Source organism: Myodes glareolus, chromosome 5, assembly GCF_982192425.1.
Source record: "Myodes glareolus chromosome 5, mMyoGla1.1, whole genome shotgun sequence".
In the NCBI taxonomy this organism is placed as follows: domain Eukaryota; kingdom Metazoa; phylum Chordata; class Mammalia; order Rodentia; family Cricetidae; genus Myodes; species Myodes glareolus.
Genome location: NC_142030.1, coordinates 35,923,455 through 35,930,674, shown reverse-complemented (window position 1 = coordinate 35,930,674; position 7,220 = coordinate 35,923,455). Strand labels below are relative to the sequence as shown.

General features: G+C 46.5%; 1 protein-coding gene across 2 annotated transcripts in view; it reads left to right on the top strand.

Annotated features, from left to right (window-relative positions):
- The first annotated feature begins 1,165 nt into the window (after positions 1-1,165).
- Positions 1,166-7,220, top strand: part of Bmpr1a (bone morphogenetic protein receptor type 1A) — a 109,075-nt gene continuing 103,020 nt past the window's right edge. Inside the window, exon 1 of one of the 2 annotated variants that reach the window (XM_085687857.2) lies at positions 1,166-1,314. The gene's annotated coding sequence lies outside the window, so the exon portion shown is untranslated. The remainder of the gene's footprint in view (positions 1,315-7,220) is intronic. The other variant, XM_085687858.2, reaches the window with a different exon arrangement.

Sequence of the window (7,220 nt, the reverse complement as noted above, 5' to 3'; positions counted from 1 at the left end):
AATTTCCAAGAGATTTAAAGTACTTTCAGAAAAATGAATTAATCGAACATTGTATTTGTTCAAATACTTATCGAAGAAGTTCGTTATTTAATGTCTGGTTTAAAAGAAATCTTTTCTTCTTCATAAACAGGTTACCTAATACCTTTTTTTTTTTCGTTTTTTTGAGACAGGCTTTCTCTGTGTAACAGCCCTAGCTGTCCTGGCTCTTGTACTTTCAATGGCATTTTGTACGAAGAATGAGAGGCAAAGAAAGAAAAGAGGTAGTGACAGCGATTTGCATTTTCTAAAAGGAGGGAATGGGACTCGGGAGGGTAAACGAGGTCACCCCGCTGAGCCAAAGGTGGATTGAGAATCTTATTTATAGTCCGCTGACTTCAGTTCAGCCGGCTCCCGTCGCTCCTTATCTTAGGGCCGAGGAATTCGCGGCCCCGCAGATCACAGCCACCCCAGCGCCCTGAGGCCGAAACGCGGTTTTCGCTAGTGCCCCCGAGAACGCGAGCACCTCCACGTCCCACCCCACCGGCTAGATCCAGGACCCGGGAGCGGGGGTGGGGTGGGTGGGTGAGTAAGATAGGCGGTGCAGCTACATTTTTCACTTTTCTTTTCTATCACAAACCCAACGGGCAACCGATCCCGCACTACGGGAACTCAGTGCCTTCGGAGCAACCCCGCAGCTCCTCACGTGCGGCCCGAGCTTCGGCTCGTGAAGGGGTGTGCCCGCATGGTCTACTCCACGCAGTCCTGTGCCAGCAGCCCCTCCGTCACGTGGGTGGGGGCGGCGTGCGCGGAAGGCTGGCCCCCCTTCCCGCGGCAACCTGGCGCCCCCGTGCCGGCCGCCGGCCCTCCTTCCCGGCAGAGGGGCGCCGAGCTCCATGGGCCCTTCGGGCACTTCCGCCGAGCTCTCGGCCCCGTTCGTGTCCGGGGCGGGGCCGGCGCCCCGGGGCGGGTGCGCGCAGAGCTGGCGGGTCCTTTCCAGTGCGCGCGCGCGCCGGCGCTGCTCGCCCGGCCCGCCCCTCCCCCACACGCCGCCCCTCCCCCCCCCCCCTCCGCGAGCTCGCGTACTCCGCGGCTGAGGCGGCAGAGATTGGAATCTGCTTGCCGGCCGCGCGGAGGAGGAGGAGGAAGAGGAGGAGGGCGGAGGGAGGGAGGGCGGTTCGAGCTCCCGCGCGAGACGAGGACCGCACGGCCGCGCGAGGGGCGACAGGGCCCGGGCCGCTGCGCGCCGAGGGCGGAGGCCGAGCCGGGCCCCGGCGCCCCGCGCCTGTCCGTGCCCGCCTGCGCCGAGCGCTGGAGGATGAGTTTCTCGGGATCCCGGTGAGTTCGCGGGTCGCGGAGTGCGGGTGCACCGCGGGAGACAGGCGAAGTTTGGGGCGACGGTGGCCGCGCCGGGAAGCCCGTGACGCGCCTCGGCGGGGCCTGCGGGAGACCCCGGCCCCGCGGCCCGACACGGCCGCGCTCGCCTTTTGTTCGCATTCCCACCCCTCGGAAGACGCTTCTGGAGTCCTTAAATGGGAACGGAGCTCTGCTCCCGCTCCGGAGCTGCGCGCCTGAGTCTGGGGCTGGGTCTCGGAATTCTTGGCTGGGGGAAAAAAAAAGAGAGAAGGAAGCGTGTTCGGTGCGGGGATGAAGGCCGGACTAAGTGCTCGGCCCGCCCTCCAACTTGGCTGCGGGAGGGTGCCGGGTTTCTCACTCTGTCCTTGTGAGTTGGTTCACCTGTTGTTCTGCGCGGCCTCCGCTGCCATGTCTGTTGTGATTCTGCACTTGGATTTCGGAAAACTTTGTGCCGGATTGCGTGGACATCCCCCACTCCTTCCAGACTCCTAGCGGAAAGAAAGAAAAAAAGGAAGAGAAAAAGAGAGAAACGAGTCAAGAGAGAATAATACTCTGTGTGTTAGTGCCTGCCGGTTTGTTACTTGTAAGAGTCCGTCGTAGTGTCGTCGATCTTTTTCATTTGGTTAAGGGGCTGCCGGTTTTCTCTTTTAAACGGTTCACAAACTGTTCTGAGGACACGATACGAGCTCGCGTCACGTCATTTACTTATTGAGATAACCCTGGTTATTGTATTCTGTGTTGCTTTAGAGGAGGAAACCGAGACGCAGAGGTTAAGTAACTTAGATACGTGAGCTGGAATTGCACTCAGGGACGTCGTATTCAAGAGTATGACCGCCTTACAAAAGCAAATTGTGCATCCAGTTCGGCATGAAATTCTGTGTTGCCTGAGTCGTAAACGACTTCTGTTTTTGCTCGCGAGGGGAAATTAAAGTTGGGGATAAAGTACAGGGTAATTTATTATTGTTCTCAGTTGAACAAAAGGGATGGCGAACCAAAATTAGCTTTTTACGGTCAAAACTAAAATATTAACACTTCTGTAGGAATTCTTATGGAAGGCAGATTAAAACTTGGAATGCATTTTTCATTGAAGCGATACTCTTGCCTCTTGCTTTATGTGTTCCTTCTCACATTCTCAGTGGTGCCCTTTCGGGCCTTTTTAACTGCCCTTATGTTTCCCCACCCGTTAAGAGGGCAGCATCCGGTGGGTGCTCTTTGCTTTGGATGCCTACTAGAGGACCCCAAACCACTTCACTAATGAACACCTAGAGTCATCTCCTTTCCCACCTATTGGAGCGTGAGCTCTGTTGTCTTGTTTTGTTGTTGTTATTGTTGGTTTTATAATCAGAGTTTCACTACGTCGCTCAGGTTGGCCTCAGAACTGGCCGTGTAGACCAGGCTGGTATTTTGGGGTTTTTAAAAGTACACGTGTACTTAGGATCCCTCAGTTTACAAAAACTTTTCTATAGTTTTGCTATTCTCTCATGCCCTGTTGTGTTTTCTTTTCAAGTTGTTAACATTTTGAAGTTTTTTTTTCTTATAAAAGTAATACACGGTCGTTAAAGAGAAATTGCAAAATAGAGCAAAGTTGAAGATAAATTAAAGTACAGTTACCCATAATCCTTTCTGGAGAGACTGCTAGGAGTAGACTTACTTTTCCTCCCTGGACACTGGTGATTATCGACTTAACTCCTTATACACAGGTTTTCATATTCAAGAAGGAACTGTATAGCTGAATGAGATGGAAACTGTTCTGAGACCCGAAGTGTCTGTTAGGGAGGAACTTGTCAGACTACATCCCAATCTGGGCTGACATCCCACAAAAGTGTCCTTGTAGTTCCCTGCTCTGTGTGTTTCCTCCGAGGAAGATGTACTAAGGCTGGGGGGCAACCACATGGGCTCCCTATACTCGTGGAGCTTAAAAGTCTAGTGGGGGAGATGTGTGGAAGGATGAGTTCTATGTAATTAAGTGTAATTGTGATGATAATTCAAGTGTAGGGTATTATAAAAGCTTAAAGTGGAGACCTGACCTGGTGCCGGAGTTGCTGAGAGAATCTAGGAAGACCTCTCTAAAAATGTTATTTTTGCATCCTGACACAATTATGAAGGGAGAAAGAATTAGGTGAAAAGGGGACCTCTGACGTGGTGGCTTTACTCTCTTTTTGCCTTCTTTCTACCTCTGTTCTTCTCCTTTTTCCTAATTATTCTAAATGGTTTCCAGGTTTCACTTTTCACATCACTTTAAAAAAAATGGTTCCTAGGAATTATTACGTTTATTTCTGTGTGTGCTGCCTTGGCACACCAGTGGAGGCCAGAGGGCACCTTGCAGGAGTGAGTCTTTGATTTCACCACATGTGTCCTGGGAGTTTAGGTCCTCCAGCTTGGATGGTGGCACACACCTTTACCTGATGAGCCTTCTGACTGGTTCTCCCATGAAGTATTCAGATTTTTCTGTCTGATTATTTCTCAAATTCTGATTTGCCTTCTGAACTTGATGCCTTCTGGTTGCTTTATGTAAGAAACTATACCTGGTAGTCTAGTTCAGATGAGCTCTTCCTTAGCGGTTGGATTATGGTGCTATCCCTGTTAACGGAGCATGTCCTTCCTGAGTCTAGTCTGTAGCCAACATCTGCAGCTCCTTCTTTCTTTCCTGATACCTTGACTCTTTGTATTCCTGCCAACTCTGATACAAGTCTTAGTTTGTGCTGCTGTTGGGATTATAATATTTAGAATAACTGGATAGCAAGAGCAGTTTGGACTGGGATTATTGCCCTTAAACGACTAGAATATATATATATATATATATATAAAATCATTTATTTAGACCTAGCTTTTTTTTTTTTCTGGAGAAGACTTTTCAATTTACTTAATAACTATTGGTTTGTATAAAATTTCTATTTCTTGTGTGAATTTTAGAGTTTCATATTTTTTTAAGATTTGTTTTATTTTTAATTAGTCATATGCATGCATGTCTCTAGGTGGGCTTGTATGTGCTTGTGAATGTGGGTGTACAGGAAGGTCAGAAGAGGGTGTTGGGTTCCTTGGAGCTGCTGGAGTTTCAGGCAGTTATGAGCAACTCAGAGTTGATCCTGGGAAGCAAAACTTTGGCCCTCTGAAAGAACAGCAAGTGCTCTTACTTTCTGAGCCCTCACTTTAGCCCTGGGTTTTGTATTTTTTTTTCCAGGCATTTATTTCTTGAGTTTCCTATAAACAGTTTGTTTTGAATGTATTCATCCTCCAGACTCCCAGATTCACCCTCCACCTTCATCTCCCTATCCACATCCACCCAACTTTGCCTTTTCTTCTTTAAAACAATTTCTTTGTGGTTGTTTTTTTGAGACAGAGTTTCTCTATGTATAGCCCTAGCAGTCCTGGAACTTGATCTGTAGACCAGGCTGGCCTTGAACTCAGATCTACCTGACTGCCTACCAAATGTTAGGATTAAAGATATGTGTCATCACTGCTTAAAATTTTTTTAAAAATAAACTCATTGTTCAATTTGTGTTGCTCAGCTACTCTTGAGTCAGGCCTGCCTTGAAGTATGGTCAGCCTACCAGGGACCAAACCATTGAATAAAATTAACTCCGTCTCTTAGTAGCTATCAAATACAATAACTCTTCAGCTTCTGGTGGGATTTCATGCCCACCCCTCACCCCCATGTTGGGGTTTTGTCTGGTTTGAGTTTGTACAGGTCTTATGCATGCTGTCATAGCCTCTGTGAGTTTCTTTGTGTAAGTGCCCTGTTGTGTTCAGAAAAAACACCATTTCCTTGAAGTTGTTCACCACCTCAGTCTTCCCGGTCATCCCTTTTTACCAGATCCTTGAACCTTTCTTGGAAGGGTGTGATATGTTGGTTCCATTTAATGTTGAGCACTCCAGGAAGCACAAATTTTAGTTGGTCTTAATAATAAAAACCCAGAGTCAGATATATGGGTTAATGCTGAAGATCAGAGAAGCAGAGCGACCAGCTACTAGAGAGTTCTTTTATTTCTACCAGTGCTCAGACCAGAGGGGCAATCCTGTCCCTCAGACTGCATCTCCAGACTTTGTCTATCTCCACCAAACTTCAGACTACACTGAGCTCCTGTCTCCACTTCTTTAGTGCTTTAGCACTTGGAATCACATTTGTGTGAGCTTTCTCTTTTAAACAGATTCGATCTTGTGTATCCCAGGGTGGCCTTGAATAGAGATCCCTCTGCCTCAGTCTTCCTAGGCCTGGGATTAAAGGTGTGTGCCACCACTCCATGGCCTCCAATGGTTTAGCTCTGCACTCTGATCTTCAGGCAAGCTTTGTTTGTTAAAACGTAAACAAAATATCCCTTCAGCTCCAGTCTCTTACTCCCCTGTGCACATTCACCAGTTGTGGGTCTCTGTGTGAATTGCCATCTATTGTAAGAAGCTTCTCTGATGAGGACTGAAAGAGGGACGGATCTGTGGGTAGAGCAATAAGTCATTAGCAGACATTTTAGTACTAGGTCTATTTAGCAAAATATTGATAATAAGTTCTCCACTAGGGCCTTCAGTTTCTTGGCCCTGTTAACAGTGCTAGGCATGGATTCCATATCATGATGGAAGAAAATTATTTGGAGTTTACTTGGTTTTCATGTAGTTCCCCCTTCTACTTTAATTTCTACTATATTTGTCTCCTGTTTAGTTCAAGGTTGGTGGAATCTCATGGAAAAGAAGACTGTCCACTGTATTTTATTCTGTTCTTGTTAAGGGACAGAGTCTTGTATTGTTCAGGCTGGACCCAAATTCCTGGGACAAATCTTGCAAGTAGCTGGGAATTCAATTGCCTGTCATCATACCTAGTTTATATTTAGTTTTTCAAAGTAAATTATAAGACAGGTGTGGTGGTGCATCCTTAAGCCCAGCATTTTTGAGATGGAGGCAGAGGGGGATCTGAAGTTCAGAACCAACTTATTACACCAAAAACAAGCCAGACATGGTGGTGCACACTTTAATCCCAGGTCTTGAGAGGCAGGCAGATCTCTTAATCAAGGCCAGCCTGGTCTGCAGAGCGAGTTCCAGAACAGCCAAAGATACACAGAGAAACCCTCTCTTGAAAAACAAACAAACAAACAAAAAACAAAACAAACCTAAAACAAGTAAAGTTAAAAATGTCTTTGAATTTTTTAAATTAAATTATTATTTTAATGTGTGCCAATCTTTTCATTCAGTATTTTATTTTTATTTTTTCAAATCAGGATTCTTTTTATACCTCAGGCTGGCCTTGAACTCACAGCAATCTGCCTGCCTCTGCCTCTTGGAGTGCTGGAATTAAAGACATGCCACCAGAGTTCCAGGGTTCTTAAAAAAATAAAGTTGGGAGCCAGGCCGTGGTGGTGCACTCTTTTAATCCCAGCACTTGGAAGGCGGAGGCAGAAAGATTGCTGTGAGTTCCAGGACAGCTAGGGCTACACATTGAAACCCTATCTTGGAAATGTTAAGATAAATAAACAAATAAATAAAGTTGAGTCTGTCTTTGAAATCACAGCACTCTGGAGGCTCAGGTAGAAGAATTAAGAATTTGAGGTCAGTGGTTCCCCCCCACCCCCCCCCCAGCAATGTGCCAAGAGATCTTAGAGATTTTTTTTTTAAAGAGCTTTAGTTAAGGGGTTTAAGAAAATTGATAGAAAGTGGAATTCATCTCAGTTTGGGCTTAGTGAATCCCTAAATCAGGTTCATCTGGGCAGTTAAATATAGAACTAATGAATAGAAATTGAATACACATTGAAATTCTTTTTGAGTGTCTTTTCTCTTGTTATGGACTTCATTGCTCTTCCTTTTATACTGTTCATGATCCTTGTTTTCGTACCATATAGACTCACAGTGCTAATGTCTAAGAGGTGGCGCTTGGCTCATCTGGCTGTAATACGATTCCAGGGGGC